Source organism: Gavialis gangeticus, unplaced genomic scaffold (genome assembly GCF_001723915.1).
Source record: "Gavialis gangeticus isolate Ggan-Ray unplaced genomic scaffold, GavGan_comp1, whole genome shotgun sequence".
In the NCBI taxonomy this organism is placed as follows: Eukaryota; Metazoa; Chordata; order Crocodylia; family Gavialidae; genus Gavialis; species Gavialis gangeticus.
The window spans coordinates 12,258,086-12,281,225 of record NW_017729025.1 but is presented as its reverse complement, the minus strand read 5'-3'; the positions used below and the strand labels follow the sequence as shown (position 1 = coordinate 12,281,225).

General features: G+C 46.2%; 1 protein-coding gene across 2 annotated transcripts in view; it reads right to left on the bottom strand.

The window, feature by feature from the left end:
* CUNH14orf37 (chromosome unknown C14orf37 homolog) overlaps window positions 1-23,140 on the bottom strand; it is a 161,427-nt gene that overhangs the window by 93,100 nt on the left and 45,187 nt on the right. The gene's annotated exons all lie outside the window — the stretch shown is intronic.

Sequence of the window (23,140 nt, the reverse complement as noted above, 5' to 3'; positions counted from 1 at the left end):
ACTATTGGAGCTCATTACAAAATTAATTCTTTTTTGCCTGTAACTGAATTGATCATGGTTAGAGATTTCTGTTGACGAATCTCCTGTTCATAAGGATGAGCTGGATAATATATGCAAACAAATTCTTGCCTGCGTTGGTTCGTAAATGTGTCACTGACAGAGAGTGGCAATTGATCAATTTGTTCACATTTTCAAAAATGCTTCAGGGACTTAAGAGTGTAAGCCCCAGTTGCAAAGTCAATGAGAGAGCAGAGTGCCAATAAGCGACAAATAGGGGGAAATGAGCAACGCATTTCCAGCATGAATTTTCAGACAAAGAGTAATTCGTGCCACTTGGAGGATTCACAAGCACGGTCACAAACAGAAAAAGCTGCCACCCTCTCAACACAGAATCAAATGAAAACTGTGAACAATGAATAAGACCCTGAAGCGAAGAGCGGAGCAAATCTATCATGCAAATTAGTGAAAATACTTGCCTGCTATTTCTGTGTTATTCCACCAGCTCTAGTGTACAGAGGCCTGAAGAATAAGGGTCTGTCTACACGTCACTCAGAGGTGCAATTGTGATGTGCATAGGGATACCTGTATTAGCTTTCATCTCGCTAGTTTGGGTACTAATAATAGTGAAGATACAGCAGCAGGAGCTTCAGGGAAGGTTAGGTCTCAAAAACATCCCCAAAGTTTTGTATGCTGATCCCAAGATGCTTCCTCTACCGTGTTATTAGTACCCAAGCTAACTGGAGTACAGTTAGGTCAGGTATCTCTACAGCAGTGATTCTCACCCAGGGTGCTGAGAGAACCTTTTACGGGTGTTGTGGGGTACTGTACAATTTTACCACTGTTAGGTGTGCAAAAACCTACACACAATTCACAAGATAAACCCAGAGATTTCAAATAGGAATCCACAGTGTCAAACACATTCTGACCTGTCGTGGCCTTTCTGAGCTCTTTGCAACAGAAGAATTGCTCTTTTTCCATAGGCAAAAAATAAGTAAAAGCTAAGAGCTGGCAACATCCAAGGGCTGCTTTGAATCTAATGAAGGAAGCCTTGAGTCTAATGAGGTTGAGAACCAGTGCTCTACCAGTACATCTGACTGTAATGTATATGTACCCTGGAGACCTGGTGGGCCACAAGAAGCCTGCACAGAACAGTACCTGAGAAGGCCCTGCTGCTTATTGCAAACTCCCCACCATTGCCCATCCAGGAGTAGTAAAACCAGCAGGGCTCAGTCATGGGCCTAGGTGCTGCTGGCGGGGAGAGGTTTGATATCTGGGTTGTATGTCCTCTGAACAGGCTTCACAGGGTCTGTCCTGTGCTGAAAAATGAGGAATTTGCCACAACAGCAGGAAACAGTCCCCCGTTAGAGCTGAGCATGCACCACACCTATGGGCTTCTGCAGCACCTTTGTTCTGTGCAAGAAAGCCAGAAGCACATAGGAGAGTTCCACGTGTTTACTACTTACGTACAAATGTGCAGCCCACGTACTACTACCCACGTACAAACATGCAGCCTATCCACATGCACTGCTGCTTGGCAGAGGTCTGGGCATTTCAGCAGTGGAAGGGGCTCCCAAAGTGCCAACTGGAATACTAGGTAATGCCTGTGTACCATAGCTTCTTCATGCTGTGGCTTTTGAGAAACTTTCAAGACTTTTAAAGCAAGATTTAGCCCTGTTCACTCTGAGCTTTAAACGTACCTGCTGCTTGCAAATGTCTCTTACCACCATCTGCATGACCAGGCTGGATATCTATTAATATATTTTTCTCTCTGACCCAAAAGACCTAGTGAAGACAGGATTTCAGGATGATTTTTAATAATTATGCACAGTATATTCACTCCTTAAGGCCCCACGTGACATTGCCCTTGCATATTAGGTCCTACACAAACACACAGTGGCAGTCTTTGCTTGGAGAACCTAAAAGGACAAGACACAGGAAGCATTATTACCATCCCCATCTTACAGATGAAAGCCAAGGCATTAAGAGATCAAGGCTGCATGCACACATTCAAGAAACCTGAAAGAGTTCTCTCACGTCTTTTTCCTGGTAGAAAAACTTACCCTGAGACACCTGAACAGACATTCAAATGCTGAGCCCCTGAGGAGCAGAGAGTTTGCAGTACTGATGCTGTGCAACCAGGGCACCCCTGTGTACACATTTCTGCATGTTCTGAAGGCTCCCTCAGTCTGGCTGGAGACAGATGGAAGCAGTGCACAGGGCAGCCCTGAATGGCTGACCCCGACTGTTCAGAGTCAGCCTGTGTCTCCCGCAAGCACAATCCTTGGTGGCCCTGGTTATCGCCAGTGGCATTCTAGTATGCTTTCCAGAACCAGCATAGGCAGGGTTTTTTCTGAGAACTGTATTAGTCAGATTGTGCTCCAGGTAGTCGCATGTTATCACAAACTGGGCAGCAGGCCCTGTGTGGTGATGCAGAATTCTTTTGTTGAGTCGCCCTGGCCCCTGGGGGATACTAAAACCTTGCATTAACATTCAAGATAAGTGGCACTGCTGAGTCATGTTGGCAGGCAGATCTTACTCACTCTAGCCAGAATATGAAAGTGCAGGAAATGTTTCCTGAGGTCCTGAAGGCAATCCTACAGGAGAAACAAACACAGGGAAGAAACATTCACCATGTGTTGTTTGCTGCTTCTGCTACTAACAGAGTCAAGCCACAATGAGAGAGTGAGCTTGGACAGTATCTGGGGGCTGTTGTGTACTGTAGTGAAGACTATCGGGGTAGAGGCTGGTCACAAGAGCTAGATCCTTATGAGAGGAAGGATGGTCTCATGGTCAGGCTACTGGTCTGGAACTCAGTTCAATTCCTGGCTCTGCTACTTGTTTCCTGTGAGATCTTGGACATATCAGAGGTGGTACTGTCACCCACCCTAGCGATCTTCAAAAAGCATCTTGATACCCACTTTGCTGGGATCATCTGACCCCAGCAATTTTTCCAGCCCAAGTGCAGGGGGGCTGGACCCGCTGATCTTGTAAGGTCCCTTCCCTCCCTGCTCTGGGAGAAAAATAACCTAGGAACAACCAGGGTTAAATAACTTCTGGAGAAGTTTCTGCTGGGAGAGTGAATGTTTGTACACATTCTCTTCTAAAAGAACCCACAGCACAGTCCTCCAGCATCCCAGGAGCAAGTTAATACATAATCTTTATACCCCTTAATGCTGCGGTAGGAGGGAGTGAAGATCTAATGTAATGTGAGAGTAAGCAAAGCACCATATTGAAAAGAGGACCAAAACAAAAAAAAAAGCCTGGCCAACCACTGGGAAAACATGCGAGATACCTGGACCCCACTGCCATTCCACCTGGCAACTTCCCTAGTGCAACATGTTGGCAGGGTGAAGTCCAGGGGCTGGTTTCATCTGCTTGATGCCACTGCCATCCAGCCACACAATATTTCACAACAAATTTATCCCCATTGAGCCAGTGGATCAGGACGATTTTTTTTTGTTTAGTATGTCTACAAGAAACAAGCTTGGACCAACTGGATAGCTGAAAGAGAAGTTAGACAAGTGTTCAGAAATCAAATGCTCTTCCTCAGGTCTAGGAAAGAAGGCGATAAGAGCCTAAATGAAATACTGGCAAAAACAATGACTTTTATTGAACCCTGCCATGTTAATGGAAGTGATCACTTAAAATGGGAAAAGTGGGCAGTACATTTATGAAAAATTGCTACAGACCAAGTAAAAAACAGTTGCAATAGATAAACCTAATTATGTAAAAGAATAAGACCTTTCAAAATGAAAGAAGGCTTTTAGCACCTATGGAGCACAGAAGTTAGCAAAGGGAGCAGGTCAGTCATAATGGACTATAAAACTAGCATTGGTGTTAAGCCCAAAGTTTTTCATAGTTTCATAGTTTGCAGGGTCGGAAGGGACCTGAGCAGATCATCAAGGCATCCAATAAAGCTGTGAAGTTTTTTTTCCAAGCCTATCTTCCAAAGGTAGTGTGTAGACTTCCCTTGAGGAAGAGAACCGTAGGGTCAGAGACAGTGTTTAGTTTACACTGTATCTACTTCTTTTCTAGACCTGAGCAAGGGAATTTTATGCTAAACGAACTGCCCAACATCTCTCCTAACTATAGGTGTCCAATACAAGTTATTCCTCCGACCCCTAAACACAAGCTGCTTTTAAAGGCTTGGAGCAATACTGACTGCTCCTTATGCTCCTCTGTGTCTGTCTTTATAGCCCATGAATTACAGACTGATCGTTGGGTTTAATCATTATTATTACTAATTAATTATAATTATTGTGCATTAATTAGCATACACATTCCCTGCCAAAGATGAGACAGATCTGTGCATCTAAGCTCAGATTTGAGAGAGAGATGCTGCAGGAGCTTTTTTTCTGGCTTCTGCTTAAAACCTTTGCCAGGATTTCTTGCTGACTACAGCGACGCCTGCTGCTCAGAACAAAAAGGGATCATCTGCAGTTTCCCAAGCATTGAACTTGCCATTCAGGACCCCAGGACCCCAGAGAAAATGACACCCAAACCCTTCAGGACCCCAGAGAAAATGACAGGGTCTCAGCTGGTCTAAGATAACAGCTTCAAACCGAGGCAGGCAATTCTACACGAGCTGAACACTGGGCCCCAGAATTGCGCCGTCTCCTCTTTTACTCCAGACGTGACTGCATAGAAAAGGGATGTGATCTCATATGCAAAAAGTCTCTGACTGCTACTCCCATGAGACTGGGCTGTGGGGCACCTGTTTTACGCTCAACGCTTCACTCAACTCTGCTACAATGCTTACAACATCCTTGGCAAACCTGAGCCAGGCTTTATGTGGACCTGCCCTGATTTTGCATTTCAGGTAGGTCCACACTGCCTCTGTGGAGCCCTCAGGGCAGGTCTTGTCACACCCCACCCTCCTCCACTCACTGGTATGAAATGCGGAGGTGAAGCTGTCCCCAGAGCATCCCCTCACAACCACTTTCTGTATTTCTGTCTCCAGTGGAATGAGATGAGCCACTGGGGCTGCTCCTGGAAAGGCTTCACCACAGCATTTCCAAGTGCCTGCAAATGGGAAGTGATCACCCCTCCCCAAGTGCACCCTGGCAGCGGTGCAGTGTACCCTTAGTGATGCTGCATGGGTTGGAATGAAAGCTCAGACACAGCTTGCTTGGGCTGACTGTTTGGCTGTGCAGTTTCTCTGAACCCCAATTTGAAAGCCAAAACTGACAGGCAAGTGCCAAAGCTTCACTCAGAGTAAAACCAAAGCAGCTTCACACAGCTCAGCAGTTCTTGAGGATGGCATTTACAACAGAGACCGGGCTCCTGCTCCAAGATCATTGGGACTAACCTGAACTGTGTTCACTGAAGACTTGGTTCCACCTCTTCAATGAATGCCTTTTCTATGCACCAGAACAGAAAAAGTGCAACCACTGCTTTGGGGCTCGCTGGGCCTTCCCTCCAACTCATGCATTTCTACTGGGAGTTGGGCTATAGGCGTCTTTCACATTAGTCCAAGATCTCCCAAGACTTCTGAAGCCAGAGACCCTATTGCTGGCTGCAGAGCTCTTACAACCAAGAATACCAAACTGCACGCCAAGGAGTTAGCTATACTCCATCTAGCAACAGAACACACATCCAGTTGACATAAAGCACAGGTATTAAGCAGCTGACATCTTACAGGGAATAGGTCTCTATTGTAGGAGCAATGCCATCTACCCATTAAATACCTCCTCGATCAATAGCATGCTATTGGCTTTTCATAATAATAATACTAATCATCATAAGTAGCTCACACATGGGCACACTGCAGCTAAAGGAAAAATCCAGTTGAATCAATAGTGTTTGGCTTCAATGAGAGTGCTTGCTTAGTCTCACATTACATTAGATCTTCACTCCCTCCTACTGCAGCATTAGGGGGAATAAAGATTATGTATTAACTTTCTCCTAATTACAGAAAAAGAACAATGCGTTGAGCATTTTTCCAACAGGAAACTTCTGTTGAAGTCCCATTGCTTGCCTGAAGTTGCTTATACACAGATGCTGGTACAGCCAGGTTTGCAATGATGGGCTGAACTGAGCATAACACCCCAGAGACCCCAAAACCTCTGCAACTGGACTCCTGGAAATAAGCTGGCACAAGGGAGTGGCCATATGCCAGGCCTTCTCATCCCCCATAGTATCCTGAATCTGCCTTGCCTGGCCTTGAGGGTAGTTAAAACACATGCCAGGCTCTGTTCATTCATGATGAATTTAGGCAAATGGAGGACAGGCAGACCAGAGTTTCTCCCTGCCCTTTCTTGACTCCCTCCTCCCTAGTCTGCTGGAGGTAAGGGAAACATCTGGGGCAGGAACTTACCCATCTAGCTTTAAGCTGTGGGGAGTTACCTCTTGCAAGAGGAATCCTCCATTAGCAGCTTCTGGCCATGATTTTGGCCACTTAGTGCTGCTTGAGCAAGACAAAGCAACTGGAACAACATGGAGAATCCATCCCAAGACACTTGTGTGTCTGGTCAATCAAAGCTGAATGCAACTCAGATCTACACATTTCTGCTCAAAGTTACTGGTTTTTGTAAAGGGAGAAATGATCTTTCCTCTTGGTACCAAATGCACTCATTTGTTGTGAAACAAGGACCCATCTGAGGGTCCATGTTTCAGGAGAGGGCTGTTTAATGATACATGAGCTAGCCAACTGGAAGAGCAAGTGCATCTCAGATGAGGTAGGGATTAAAAACAAAGAAAAACAAAAAAAAGCAAGTTACCTAGTGCTGCCTGGATAAAGTTTTGCTTGATCAGAAGTTTGCTTCATAGGAAAGAAGCAATCTTGTTCCTATTCCCCTTGGAGATCAAACCAAAAGTTGTTATCTTAAGCCTCAGCTGGGTGGTGAGAAAGACATGGCTTAATACCCAAAGCCTCCAGAGAAATTAAGCTCCTTGAAATGATGGGTTGGCTGCTCCCACAGAATGCCAAAGCCTTCTGAAGCCAATGGAAGGATTTCCAGTGGTCTTGGAACCAGTCCCAGGCACTCTAAATGCCAACTCACTATACTACTCCAACCCAATATCTCAACATATACCAAGCCAACACAAGGGCAACTAATTCTGATCACCTGAAGCTAAAGCTTAATGCTCTAAGGAGTGCTCTGCACTTTCTCCTGTCTCCCCTCACCTGATCTCACAACATGCCTGACACAAAATACAGCATCTGTGTATAAACAGTTGAGGTTGGCAATGTATATGGAGTACAGTGTCTAATTCATTGCTTGCTGAAATAGCATGATTGTTGTGTGAGCCTGTGGTGGAAGACCTTTTGGTTATCCATATATAGCAGAAGTAGTATCATTCAGCAGTGGAAAGATTTTACTCAACCTTCTTGTCTTTGTTAAGCACACAGATGGGAGTCAAAATTAAGTGCACATGTACAAATATATTAGGAGGGTGTAGAAGGGGGTTGAATAGCTATACTGCTAAATTATTACAGTTACTGCTGGAAGTGTCACTAAGTTTCCTTTGAATAGGAAGGAATTAGTAGCGCCTACAACCCCTTCATCATATTTTCACAAAAACTAAGCAGCATGAAGCTTATGCTTGGATGCCACACTGCAGGGAAAACCTAGGTCCTTCCAAATAGCAGAGGTGGTACCCTACATTCCTTTCAATTCATTACTGGACCAATGCTCCAGCCTGGTGCAAAGACTGAGTCCGCTGCTGCACCTGGTGCCTTTTGAGGCAATAATAAATAATAACTTGAGATGTAGAAATGAGGAATGCTCATTTTGAGTCATTAATGTGTATAAGAGCTGGGGTTAACAGCACCCATCTAGAATTAACTTAACAGCAGGTTCCCTGGCTCAGTTCCGAAGATATAATTATATGGGGCCTCTGTCAAAGTCTCCAGTGATTTTAATTGGAACTGGTATTTTTTGCTTCCTGCTTTAAAGTGCTGAGATGCGATGCACTCCAATGCACTGAGATTTGGGGAATTTATGACTTGGCAGAACAGCTCTGCCAATGACTCCCTGTCTGATCTTGGGCAAATCCCTTAATTTGTCTATGATTCAATTTCCCTTTCTGCAAATTAGGGCTTGCAATAATAGGGCTTTGGGGTGATGAGCTGTGTCTGACCTTTGAAAAGGTCTGTATTGTGCGGTATCGAGACTGTGGCTTCTACTCTGCGGGGCAGGGAAAGCACCCTGTTCTGGAGAGTCCTGGTTCAAGACTAGGGCTGTTAGGGCTTATCCACATGGGTTTGGAGAGTACCTGTAATATAGGCAAGTGGGACCTGGGCCGAACCTGCTTGGGAACAACTTGGGCAGGACATATGGGCGACTGGTGCCTTCTGAGTCGGGGGGGGCGGCACTTGCCCCCACAGCAGCCAGTCAGCGACCAGGGTCCCCCCACAGCCGATGGTGCCAACCAGAAGGGGGGGAGGGGTGCGCTGCTGGCACTTCTTGGCTGATGCGATCAGCCACAGGGGAACACCCTCCACCCCGTTTGGCACAATTGGCCATGGGGGGACTGTGGGGATCGTTTCTCCTGGTGCCCCCACTCCCCGGCCAGTGCTTTCACTCACCTGCCCCTCCTGCCCGTTGCCTAAGCGGGGAACACTGGCTGTCAAGGGGTGCACCAGTACTCTCAGGGGGTGCACATGCACCCCCAAGCACCCCCTATTCGTCGCTACTGGCAGGACACACTGCCACTGGGGTATAAGCAAGCATTAAAGTGCTCTACCCTAGAGGTGAATGCCTTCCAGCAGCAAGTGGTTAGAAAAGAATGGCTCCTGTTCCAGGGGCTGATGGCGACTTTCCCACGGATTAACTGGGACCTCCGAAGCCTTCAGATGAAAGTTCTTATCGATAGCATTTACTGTTGTATTAACACAGAATTGTTGTCACCCACGCACCAGCTTCTCATTTATCAAAGACATGCTCCGTTTGCACCAAAACATTACAATACTGTGCCACTGCCTACCTGTGCTTATCCCCAAAAGCAGGGGTAGCTCAACTGCAGGCCTGCAAGCCAAATGCAGCCCATGGAGCCCTGGCACCTGGCCCATGGAGCTTCCTATGGGTTGGGAAATTTGGCAGTGGGGAAGCAGTGGCAATTAATTCCACCATGTATTCCCACTGCCAAATTCCCAAGCCCCGCACAGTGGGTTGCAGCCAGGCTGCCACCCCTCCTTCTACACAGCCAAATTGGGGCCAGGTCACACCCACTTCCCCTGGCACAGCCAGGTTGGAGTCAGGCTCTGCCACCCCCTGCACAGCTGAATCTGGGCTGGGCCATGCTGCCCCCCTCCCCTTGCAAAGCCAGATCAGGACCAAGCCAAGCCTCCTTCCCCTACACAGCTGGATCAGGACCAGGCTGCCCCCCACCCTTCTCCACACAGCCAGATGAGGTCCTGCTGTGCTCACTCCAGGTACTAGATCTGGCTCATAGGTGGGCTAGGCCAGGAGTGGGCAAAATGCGGCCTGGGGGCTGGATACAGCTCACCAGGCCATACTATCCAGCCCGCAGGGCCCCTAAAAAATCTTGAAAATGAACATTTATCTGGCCTTGGCTGCCTGTCATGCGGCCCTTGATGGCTTGCCAAAACTCAGTAAGCGGCCCTCCACCTGAAATAATTGCCCACCCCTGGGTTAGGCACTGCCCGTCTGTTCCACCAGGCAAAAAGGTTGAGCACCACTGCTGTAAAGGAAAAAGTCAATTCAAAAGCAAAACTGAGCATGGCTAAAAGTTGCAGTTATAAGCAAACTACTGTACAAGTCCTCATCTAAAATCTGCAGTCAGCTAGTAAATGCCAGGGACTGATTGCAGAGCTGGCACGAGCAGCACATTCACTCCACTGAACGCAGGAGTTATGCCTGCTTAAACTGGCACTCTATGGCCCAGAAAGTGTCTTTCATGCGCGGCTCTTAAAGCACTTAGAGGTGGATAAGGATTATTACCCATCCAACATGGATTAGGAGCTAAACTAAAGCAACTTGTCCATGTCACACAGCAAAGCAGCTAGAATAGAATACAGGCCTCTTCCTCCTAAATTCTCCTGATCTAACAACTAGACCACGCTGCCTCCAATTGAAGGCCCATGAAACTCTGCAAGCTGCACAGACAGCTTTTTCTCGTTAGAAAGCTTCGAACAGGACCCTGGGGAGCTGGCCAACCTTGTGTTAGCCATGACTTTCCGGGACAAGTTATGTGTAATGAATCAGGTCATCAGGCAGTAAATAAATTATTCCCTCTCTACACTGCCTGCAAAGTCACAGTCCACACCATGGTAGTGAACATGGCCTGCTGCACCACGAGGTAACTTTCTAGTAATGATAAACTGTCAATGACCTACAAAAGGAGTGGCCTTTAGCAAAAAGCAGACGATGGTAGACTAGGGGAGGACCAGGCGCAGGAGACCAGAGTTCTGTATCTTCTGGTCTGCTGCATGATTTGGGTAAATTGGGTAGCTTTTAGGCTATGTGTATACTACTTTCTTGGCACTCCCAAACATACCATGGAGGACACCCCACCCACATGCACCAGAGCTTGGAATGAGGTAGTGAAGCTGCCTCAAGGGTGTCTGCACATTACCACTTGCAGGCCAAAGGCAAAGGCAAAGATATGAAGAGTGATGGTGGAGGGCAGCTTCACAGCTCCATTTCCAGGTCTGCCTCTTGTGGCAGGAGTGGGGGGCTGAGCGCTCTTCTCACCAACGCTAAGTTGCATCTCCCTTTGATTCCAGCTCCACGCAGACTTTAAAACCAACTGCCTGGGAGGGCAGCAGCATTTCTATGCAGGCAACACTGAAGGAATCAATTGACTTCATGTCTCATTATACTCTACCTGATTCCTGCTAATCTCTCTTCATTCTACAGGTGTTAACAACCCTCTATCCTTTTTAACGGTCTTGATGCTTCAAACTATCCTTTCTTCTGCAATTTGGCTGTCTGTTAGCCATTTCTGATAATGTCTCTCTTCCATTTCAAAGCCCTGGGGACTGTTTCTAGCTCTAGCTAAAAAATCTTAACTCAGGTGTGGTAATATTAACTCCTGTGTAGAAAGACTGATAGTTAAGCACTGGAGACACTGTCAAGATGCTCCAGAAGGCTAGATTTTGTTCTATGAATCTGAATAAGAGACGTACATGCAACTATGACTACAGGACTAATGAGAAAACATCCTTTCACTACTGGTATTTTGACTATTTTTTGCCTAATTTGTGAGGTTTTTAAAACTTTTATACATAATCTAGCAAATCAGTACACAATCTAATAGCTATATTTGGTTTTGCTTTGATCTCAAACTGAATAATATAGTATTAGGCTCCTGGCATATTAGTAAAGCTCCTAGTTTCCTTCTAACTGGGGAAAATTTTGTGTTGTGTTATATGTGCTGATACACTACTCTACCTGCATCCCCACCCCCTCTTTTCAAAATGCTAGATCTGCCCATGGGGATGGCATAATATTCTTCTGATAATGACGCCCTAAATAAATCATATGTCCACTGTCAGCATGCAAGAGGCCAAGACAGAAATTTCTTGGCTACTCTGACTGAAAGGAAAGGACCTTTTCATGGAAGTCCATAGAGCAGAGCAGAGTACAGCACCTTTGACTGCTTTGAATAAAATCTGGTAAAAGTTTTTTTTAAAGAAATATGGTCACTTATCCATAAAAGGAAAAGTAAATGGTGATGATACTTCAGCTAAAATGTTTGCTTTATATTCCAGACTAAGGTGGGAGAAAAAAATAAAAAGCCTAGAACAAGGGGCAGAATTGAAAAATCTTGGCAGCCACTGGACTCACTTCAGATTAATAAAGCTTCAAGCACAGATGGTACTGCCAGCAAATTGCAAGAAATAATAGGTTGGTAGGAAACAGCCTTGATGAAACCCTTTATTACATTCTCAGGTCTGTCTAAGGCTATGATTAGAGGTATTCAAAAAGAAAGCAAAAGGGAAAAAATGTCAATGCCTGTAATAATATTCACCATATCGACCTCTTTCACTGATGAATGCCAACACCAGCTTTTTTGTAAACAGCAGTGGCTTGAAGTTTGAAGCAATTATTTTATTACTGGTAGCTTGGAATAATTACACATTTCCAATATGTGCCCTCCTCACCCTCAGAGAAGGGAGAATTTGTGCGTTCACCAAAACGGTGTCCTTTTAGAAGTGCTTTGATCTCCACTGATCCTGAAGAGGCTGCAATTTCAACATATCCTAATGGGGGGAGGACCCCGTTCCAGCTCTGATTGTCTGAGCTAGATACAGTGCATCTTTACCCTCATGCAGGGATCTTTTTGAGTGGTTTTCTCAAGCACCATCCTTGACTGCAGTGCTATCTGCAAATGATTGTTCCTCTTCCATTTTTCCTGTAATCACTGTGCAATCACAGTCTTTAAGCCAAAAGACTTGTAACCTAAGTGAATTGCCACCTGGGTAGACAGCTATCAAACAGCCAATTCACCACTTACATCCTACCTTTTTTGGAGGGCAGATGGGTTTTGAGGGAGCCCTTTTGCATGAGGATATGTGCCATTTCTGCATCTATTCCTGCATCTGTCCAGAAGGCCACAGAGCAGAATGAGCAAAACAAGAGTCTCAGAATCAGAAAGACCTTGGAGTCTAATCCTGGATGAGCTATAAAAGAACTGCAACCTGGCAAAACCTTGTTATTGGACCTTCTGGGAATATTGATCAAACAAGGAGGTCACCGCCAACTAAATGATCCCTCTAAGGACAGCTAAGCTTCCTGCTGCATATAAATTACAGGAGAGAGGAAAAGGACAAGCATATCCACATGTAGTGGTTCTATATAACAGAAGAAAAGATCTGCAAGGTGCAGATACAAAGAAACTGGGGAAAAAAACTGTGATTATTATTGTTTGCACTGCAATAATGCCTGCAAGCATACAACCAAGATGGCCCCACCCCAGAAGATTTCCCACACTAAGACTATGTCTAACACTGCCAACTGCAGCGTAGACAGCTAACTTGGGTACCACAGCCAGTCTAGCTGTGGCAGCATGGAGGTCCTCATGGGCTGATGTCCTATAAGCTAGATAATGAGTGGGATAAATTAGCCTCACTGCAGCTCCATCTACTGCAGTACTAGATGGGATAGACAGGCTAAGAGGCCCTCCCCATTATTGGGAAGACAGAAATCTAGGCCTAGAGTGAATAGTCAGGCGGTTCATGGAGCTCTCTGCTACTGGATTAAGATTGCTTCAGGTACCCAAGCCAACTCATTTAAAGCCAGCTTGCATGTTTTTGCACTCTACTGCTATCTGCATATCCTAATATGAGACAGCAAGTGAAGAGCCAAGAAACACACAGAGCCAAGAAACTGTCTCAAAAGGTTCAGGGAAAGCTTAGGCTAGGGAGAGGCTGCAGCAACACCTCAACGTCCGCCAGTAAAGTTGGGCTGGCTCCATGAGGAGCTCACCCTGCACGCAGCAAAAAGGACTGGCAGGTGCTGTGCGATTTGCAGACAGAGTGTACTTGCCCCAGGCACATCCCTGCAGGAGCCGCTTCCAGTCTTCGCAGCCCAGGTATGAGCAGGGCTCTCAAGCCATAACCAGCCCAAAGACTATGTCCTGTTCCCTTGAACGGGGCTTGTAATATCACTGGGCACTCTGCCTAGCAGAGGTGACAGCTGTCAGAAGTGAAACAGTGTAAAAAGCAGGAAATGTCAAATAACCTCCAAAAGAGATGCAACCTCACTGACCTCTTTCTGATCCTTACAGACATGTCCACACTGCAGATTTCTGATCCCTAGCAGCAGCAGCCCCAGACGCACTGAACAGCTCCACGCAGGCTTCCTCCTAAATTAGAATGTGTGTTGCCATGTCTGTATGATACTTTGGGTGGGTTCATTAGCACTGCTGAGCAACAGACCCTATTAGCACATCCACTCCCCGCTATTAAGCCTGCTATAGAAATACCCAAGCCAGTGCTGCACTGTAACCACACTGCTTCCAGTTTAGAAAACAGAGGGGTAGCTTGAAAGTGCCACTGATGGGGGCAGTACACTTACTGTGTAGCTATGGCCTAAAACATGAAACGTGCCTTCTGGCCCGTTCCTGCCTGGGCCCACTCCCTTTATGTCCTTCCCCAAGCCTCTGCAAAAGGCTCTTGCTTGCTCACAGCATCCACCTCAGGCCCTCTAGGGCTCCCATTCATTCCCAAGTTCCACAGAGACAGCACAGGCCTATATCACAGATTCATAGATGCTAGGGTTGGAAGGGACCTCAGTAGGTCATCGAGTCCGACCCCCTGCCCTGGGCAGGAAAGAGCGCTGGGGTCAGACTACCCCAACTAGGTGCTTGTCCAGTCTCCTCTTGAAGACCCCCAGGGTAGGGGAGAGCACCACCTCCCTTGGGAGCCCATTCCAGATTCTGGCAACCCTTATTGTGAAGAAGATACCATCAACCTGACAAAGAAGAGGGAAATAAGGACCACTGCAAGCCAGCAGGTCTATTAATCTGCCCAGCTTTGCCAGCACCCTTCTGGTCAATGCACCAGCAGGGGAGCCACACCAAAGCCTGAAGTGACCCTGTCTAGCAAGGAGTTGGCTAGACCCCTCCCCAGCAAACCCAACATCTCCTGCCCCATCAGCCAGTCACACATTGGAGCCACAGGGGTGCTCTAAACTGGGCAGCTGCCCCCCAGCCACAAGGGACCCCACTGTGCCCTGCAGCCATGATAAACACCCAAAGATGGCATGGTTTTGACTGCCCTTAGCCACACGTAGACAAAGCCACTTACAGTCGCAAGCCACTTACAGCTTGGTCCCGTGGCATTCAGACTCCACTGCAGACACTGCCACTACCTGGCACGGCTGGACTCACTTGGGGATCTAGGTCCTGGAATTTCAAAGGGTTTTGCAGCTGCAGGGACTCCAAGTAGAAGACTGAGGGGAGCCATTGCAGCAGTTTTCATGGGTGTCAAAGGCCATAAACCATCCTCAATAACCGCTGGGAATAGAACAAGAAGGAATAAGCCTAAGTTTCTAGAAGAAACATGGGTTAGCTACCACCAAAATGATTTCGAAGTGTAAGCCAACTGAAACCAATTAACCAAGGAGGGTTCGCCATCACTGGAGGTTTTCCAGAGCAGGTTAGACAAAGATCTGCAATGGTTTAGGTATAGGGGAATGGTGTAAGGAGACAGACTAGATCACCTCTCATCCATTTCCTAGGACAGCTAGGGACTGAACATGAAGTTACAGCAGCCTTTGGAAAACATATCCTTTAGCTTTACCTTTTCTTCCAAGGCCTGCCTAATCTGTGTCCCTGGGGAATTCATTTGAAATTGCTCAGTCAATAAGCTCTCAGCTGGAACTGCTTGTATACAAAGCAGCGGATATTGCAAGGAATTTCTCTTTGTCTCATTGAAGTGGCAAATGAATTTTCTGTTGGGTCTAAAACTCAAAGGGCTAAAATGAAAAAGAAAGAGAGAGGGAAAGATGTGGCTGGGCAGCACCTGTTGCTTGGCTGTCTGCTTTAGCAGATATCCTTAGCTTCACACCAAGTTTGATGAAATACCTTTTTTTTTTGCCGACAGGAAGAATGAAGACCTAGACAAACGTGGCTCCTTGTATAAGCAAACACTTCTAAATCTCTCAGTGATCCCTGAGATAGTAGTTAAGGATTGATAACAAATGGGTTTAGCTAATCTTACTCTGACATGGATTTAACTAGGCCCATAAACCTTTTGGAAGGGCTGCTATTTCAAAGTCATTTATTTGCGAATGTTTCTGAAAATATCCAACCAGCAATGTCACACTAGAATATCAGCTCAAATTCTCCACAAGATGGTTTGGTGTGAAAAGACTCTTGCTCTTTTCCTGCTACTTTGTAATAGGTGATAAAAATGCACGGTCTAATCCCAAGCAGATTCTTTTCATGTACTTCTTACAGCAGTTTTCTTTCAGAATTATGCACTTTGAGGCTATTAAGCAAAATGCAATTCTTTTTTCCCCCCTAAGGATTCCCAGGGAGGGCTCACCAGTATGCTAATTCCAGTATAAAGCCCAGGAATAGTTGATGGATGATAACAATATTACCGCTGCCTTTAATTTTGTCTCTATTTTCATTTCTGCCATGCATCAATAATCATGCTATTTCCTACCAGAAGAATGAGGATCTAACCAATTAATATTGGGTGGCCCATGTGGAAACAGTCTCTTTTCCCCCTCATGATGGAACCAAAACAGTTGAATTTTTTATTTAAAATGTAGTAAAACTGATTCATAACAATGTGCCTCCAGTCTAACACTGGCATAACTCCCTTGGTTTCAGTGGAGCACAAAAATTGAGCAGCAGAATAGTGGCAAAGGCTCACTGTGTGTAGGCTCACATGTGACTTGTTTTCTGTTTAAAGCCCAACTGTGAAAACCCACATTTGCATTTTTTACTGAAGAGTTATGGTCCTGCATTAAAGTTTCTTAGTCTCCTCATCACAGATAAATGCCCAACAGATGGAGCACAGGCCATTAAGCACTTTAATTACCACTCAAGCTTACTTTTCATATCTTTAACTTCAGCCCTGTAGCTTCAGGTTTGCAGAGAAAAATAGACTGGTCCTAACTACATCCTGTGCAGATATCTTCATGGTAAAATGGATGCTATAAATGGATACTGTAAAAGTATGATGTTGTGAATTTGGGTGGCTAAAATGATGGGTTTTAAGATACAGGATTTTCCCCTTTAAGTTGATTTCATCTTGCTTACTGTGTGGTAAGTCAGCACAGGCTTATGGTTGTATATAAGGACTAGGTGAACTGAACTGGTGATCTCCATCCAGATCTCAGTGAGCAAAGTCACCATTACAATTAGCAGCCATTTCACCACCAATTCACCAAAATACTAACTCTGCAGACGTCTATAGGGAGATCATCAAAAAAGTGGCCTCTCTGAAAATCCACTTGGCTGTCCTATTACTGACTCTGAGCAAATTAAGACATAGGAAGGATAGAACAGCACAAACAAAATTGAACATGGGCAACATGGAAGGTAGACCCAGACCAGCTGAATAACTGGACTTGGACGCATCCCCACTACTTCACTACTGGACAAAACCAGTGGCACTTCCTGAAACTGCATATTCTTGTGGACAGCGTACTGTATCAGGGCTCAAAAGACTTCTGCTCTTTTCTCAACTCTGCTGCTATTTGCCCTAGAAGGAGTCACTTCATCAGTCTGTGCCTTCCTCATCCTTTTTCCACTTCATGCATTTATAACTTGTGTTCCTTGTGTTATATGCATGTGCAGTACCCAGCACAAAGGAAGAAAGGATACTCCAGTGGGAATGTGGCAGAAGACAGATGTGAACTCAAGCCTTACCATAGCACTCTGGGTTACTGATTAGCATCCAGAGAATAATCCAGTGCTGGGTACTACCCTAGGGCTTGGGTTCAAATCACAGAAGCTTGGGCAAGTCACATAATCTCTCAGTTCCTCACCTGTAATATAGGGATGTGCAACAGAGAGCTGCCTCAGCCCCTGTTCCAGAGGGTAAAGGCGAGTGCCAGGGAAACAAACTTACCTGGACGTGAAGCCAATCAGCCATATCCACTGAGAGCGGCAGCGGGGATCCAGCTGGGGAAGGGAGGCAACAGGGACTAGTGAAGCAAATCAGAGGACTGACTAATTTAATGATGAGAGGGGGACTGGGAAAAAGAGAATCGGCTATCTGAAGGAAGAGAACTGATCTTCTGTTAAGGGATCTGACGGAGAAGAAATGAGTGAGAGTCAATCTGGTAAAGAAAAATTCATTGACAGAACTGAGAGGAACCAAAGACAAGTGATTGAAGAATAACATGTTCATCAGGGGCACCTGGTTAGAGGCTAATTCAGGGGTGGCCAAACCACAGCTTGGGAGCCACATGCGGCTTGCTGGCACGGTACTTGTGGCTCTCTGGGAATTGGCCACAGCCCCATCCACTTATCCCCGAGGCAGCTCCAGGGGACAACACAGCCCAGCACTTCCCGCCACTCCAACTTTCCATGTGGGAAGTGAGCCCCAAGCCTGCCCTCCTCCCTCTTCTCCCTCCAGGACTGCTGGCTCAGGAGCCGGGCTGCTGGGTTGGGGGCTGCAGCTGCACTGCTTACCCCGGGGTGCACTCCCCGTGGGGAAAGCCAGAGCGGTTCAGCGCTCCGGCGGCAGGAGCCTGATCCTGTGGCCTTCAGCCAGCGCCTGCTGGTGGGAGCAGGGAAAATGGGAGGAAGAAGGGGCAAACAAAGGGTGCAAAGGGGAAGTGGTCACCTCCGCTCCAGGTCACTCAGCACCCTTTCCCTCCCTCCCCCCGCCGGCTCTTTAACTTTGGTGGAAGTTTGGATGTGGCTCCCATGGCAAGTAACTCTGGCCACCCCTGGACTAATCAATTGAGACTGAATCAGTGCCAAGAGTGACTTATGTGAGGAATCGACTGATGACTGACAGTTCCTATGAAGGAGAGCGCTATTCAGGAACTGCCTGGACCATGGAAGGATTTGCTGATCAAGGCAGGGACTCAAACCCCAGACTAATTTGATTCCCTAAGTGGGGATCAAAAAGGAACTGGGTGCATCTATACCAGAAGGTACGGACTCCCTCCCAGCCAGGTGTGGTGAGGACAGGGTGTAGAGGAGGTGGACTCCTGTGGAAGAAGCTTCGCTGAACTTGTGTCCTGGTACAGACCAGATCAACAACTAACCTCCCCATTCTTGTATTTTCTTTAATATCAAGGTGTCACAGGCGAGTGACAGGGAGGATAGGAACAGGGACGCGAGTGGGTTGGAGCTCAGATACACCCGCCGACAGGATAACAACACTATCACAAGATGTTGCAAGAGTAAATACATTTAAGATACCGAGGTACTGAGAGACTTCAGTGGCAGGGACTATTAAGTGTGTAAGACAGAAATAACAGAGCTCTGATTTGGTGGGAGCTTGGAGGTACTAGTGGAACATAAATTAATTAAGGTCATGAAAGTCATCTCCTTTACCATTACAGGGGGTTATACAAAGGAGACTGCTCGAGGGTCTAGAAATCATCAGCAAACCTCAAATCCATTATAAAGCAAATGAGGTTCTCCTTGCAGCCAACATTCATCTGTGTTCACTCAATCACAAAAGAGCTATCAAAGGAAATAGCTAATTTTCTATAAATTTTGTCTCCTATCCAAAGGCTTAAATTCCAGCATGACTGGCATCTTCCTAAGAGGAGGTGTTCTTCTCGGCATTCACATTCCTAAAACTAGGCAAGAGATCCTAGGGTGGAAGCATAAATCCAGCTGGTAAACCAGAGGGCTCTTACCATTGCAGTTGTAACAGACCATGATTTGTTACAAGCCTTTGAAGGGATTCCTTGTATTGGAACTCTGCAGACAGGTTCCCATTCTCATCTTCCATAGACAACGTTTCATTTGACAAGGTTCAACAATTATGTAACAAAAATTGCAAATGAAATTACCTTCTCCTTTGCAGTGAATTATGGGAAGGAGAGTTACTTCTTGGTTAGTTATTGTCAGACTCACAGGGCATGTCCAGGCAACCATGCAAATGCATTTCCCCAGGGACAAACAGTAGCAGCGCATAGTTGGTGCTGCTGCTTGTCCCTGGGGAACGCCCATGGATGTGTGCTCTGATGCATGGCAAGTTGCCCTGGGTGAGGTGGGGTGGGGTAGGGGAGGCTGGGGCCAGCACCTGGGCTAGCCCCAGCAACCACACCTGGGGTCCTGGGCTTCAGCAATGGTAATCCAGCAGCAGGCAGCCTGGCCACCACTGGAGTATGGCTCTAGACAGCCAGGCTCCAATTTAGGGTGGCACACATTGCCACCACATGCGCTGCCCCAATTTTTTCTAGCGCAGTTTTTTTTGACACCAGGATTTCCCAGTGTCAAGCCCTGGTCCCCCCGGCAAATTAGCAGTGCAAGAACGCCCGCATGTGCAATGTGTGTAGTGTGCGTGCGCATCTGGATGTGCCTATAAGGTTATCAGGAACTTCAAGAATCATCCAGAGCAGTGGTTTTCAACCCTTTTTCATTTGCAGACCCCTAAAATATTCCAAATTGAGGTGGGGACTCCTTTGGAAATTTCAAATGGAAGGACAGACCCCTTTGAATTGTAAGCGTAGGTCTTCACATGCTTTCGATTGATCATAGTCATCTTTCACAGACCCCTCAGACAGTCTGTGGACCCCCAGGCATCTGCAGACCACAAGTTGAAAACGACTGATTTAGAGTAAACCAACTCCCTACTCAGATACAGGATTTGCTGCTACCAAATCATCTCAGAGAGATGTCCAACAAGCCTCTTTGTAAAAACCTACAGCGAAGAGTTAGACAGTGGAAATACCTATACGTGTGCAGCAAGGCTGCTCCAATGCGCTGTAATTACAGTGCGTCAGAGCTGACTCTATTAAAGTCTGCTGGAGCGTGGTAATTACCGTTCTCCAGCAGCCTCCAGCATCTCGTGTATCAGCATCCCCATGCTTAAAAATAGTGATGGGGGTGTTTTATCTAAAGAGCTGTTCCTGGTGCTTTAATTAGAGCAGCTCTAATTAAAGCGGCCTCCCCCCCACTCCCACAGCACATATATAAAATGCCCTTAGGTGATGAACTACGAGAAATGTGAGCTACATCTTTAGTAATATAAGCTCTGCCTAGGTTCTGGAAATGTTAATTTATGCCAGATGAAATTTTAGCTTTGACAGTTCTAAGTTCTACTTTCCTTCCTTCATCCCTTTTTATGATGACTGGGAGGTGACCAACTACTCGAGTGATTGGGGCTAGCTAAGTACCTAAGTTAGAAATCACAGCGAAGTATAAATTCCTTTTTACATTTTTAACTGACCAATAAAAATATCCAGGCTTTGCCAGTTGCTTAACCCAGATATTTGTGGATTTAATTATTTATTCTCTAGAGAACTGTAATAGCTACGAGGCCAAGTAAACATAATAACTACTAACTCAATGGGAATTTTTGCTCTGAGAGGTACTCCGAAGGAACACAGAAGTAAAGAGCTTGCTAAGTTCTGAAATTCTGAAACCAAGAGATTGCATCCCCATGAGTGTAATGTTTTTGCAAAGTGCTTTGCAGACAGAAAATGCTGAGTGCTGCTATATAAGCACCAGGCTTTTACAGTTAACAAAAATGAAAATTCCACAAGAAATGAGGCCATTATTTATTATCACTTTATGATATCCTGAAAAAAAACAAATACTGAAGCATTAAAACTGGCTGCTGTAAGTATGCAGTAATTTACTTGGACAAAAATGTCACTGGATATTCCCCTGATAGACTTAATGTGCAGCCATTAATAAAACAGACTGCAACAGCTCTGAAGGAGCCATTATAATCTACTGAGACAATGATCTGCAAACACAACCAAGTGTCATAGTTACGGGGCCGGCTGTTCCTCTGTCCCCTTCCTGGTCTCTCCCAGTGCATCTCCTTAGAGTCTGGGGTCTTGTGTCTTTACCTCTCGGAGGGTATTGTTTATTTTAACATTTTTTAAAAGTATTTAGAGAAAAGGGATTTAAAACAGCAGTCTACATACAGATCTATCCTACTAATTCTTACTGCCCTCCTATGGCAAATGTGGCCAACTTGTGCCCCACATGCCACAAGTGGCACTGGCAGCCTTGGTGTGACATGCAGCAGATCAGGAAGAGGGCCGGCAGCACCGAGACAGAGGGCAGGGAGAGCAAAGCAGAGCTGCAGATCAGATTGGGAAAGGGGACTGCAGTGGCACTTGCAGAGGGACTTAATCTGGGCACACCTGCTAAAAAGGGTGACCCTCGCCAATAGTGTGACTGAGGGAAGGGGCAACCAGGGCAGCAGCCTCAGTTGGAGGAGGAAGGGGTGGAAAAATAGCTGCAACCAGCACTGCCCCAGGTGCTGAGAGGCTGCCCTGGGCTATGTTTCTGGTCCTCACTGTCCTATGGTAGCTAACATAAAATCATAGAAAACGAGCGTTGAAGGGACCTCAGGAGGTCACATCTAGTCCAACCCCCTGCTCCAAGCAAGACCAGCCCCAGCTAGATCATCCCAGCCAATGCTTTGTGTAGCCGGGTCTTAAAACCTCCAAGGATGGATATTCCATGACCTCTCTGGGTCACCTGTTCCAGTGTTTTACTATCCTCCTAGTGAGAAAGTTCTTCCTAATATCTAACCTCAACTTCAACTGCTGCAGCTTGAGCCCATTGCTCCTTGTTCTGTCATCTGCCACAACCGAGCACAGTCTAGCTCCATCCTCTTTGCAACCCCCCTGCAGGTACTAGAAGGCTGCTGTTAAATCCTCCCCTCAGTCTTCTCTTCTCCAGACTAAATAAACCCAGTTCCCCCAGCCTCTCCTCATAGGATACCTTTTTCAGGCACCCGCAGTGGATTATTGTGTCTCAGGCTGGTCTTGTGATAAAACTGTTCCCTTGACCTGAGCATGTCTTCCTTCATTAACCTGCTATGGTCCTTTTGATCTCTTCAGTTCCCAGGCATTTTCCTTTCCTAGAATTCTCTCTTAACAAACAACCCACCAGTGTTTGCTGAGGAATGGTTTATCTGAAGCCAGTCTTTCTCCCTCCTCCGCATTTTTATTCCAACAGCCCCTATTTAATTGCATCAGTATATTCATACAACAAACAAGCCAATAACCAGGTTAACTCAGAGTATTCAGAAATCATTAATGGGCAGCTCCCAGGGCTCAGAGAGGAAGAATGGCTTACTGATTTGGGCAGCAGCCCAGCACTTGGGACACCTGGGTTCAGTCCCCTGTTCTGCCATAGACCTCTGCATGACTTCTAGCAAGCCCCTTAGTCCAGCTGTGCCTTGGTTCTTCCCATCTGTAAATCGGGAGTAATATCACCACCTTAAGTCACAGGACTGCTGTGAAAATAAATGCATAGAAAAGATGGCGAGGTGTGCAGCTACTACAATACAGGTGGCTATTTGTACTAGCTTTGACTCTCAGAAAGCTAAGCTCTACAGAAAGCAATCAGGTTTCCAGATATTCAACAGAAGTATCTGGCTGTTAAATGAGGTGGACAGTAGCCAATGAGACTTATCACAACACTTCCCCATCTTCTCCCCAAAACAATGAAAGAGAAAGGGTCACCTCCATCTCCTAAAGGTGAATTCTAAAATTTCCCCCCCGTAGGTCTGCTTCTATACATGCAATAGTTCCAAACATGGGCTCAAAAAACCATA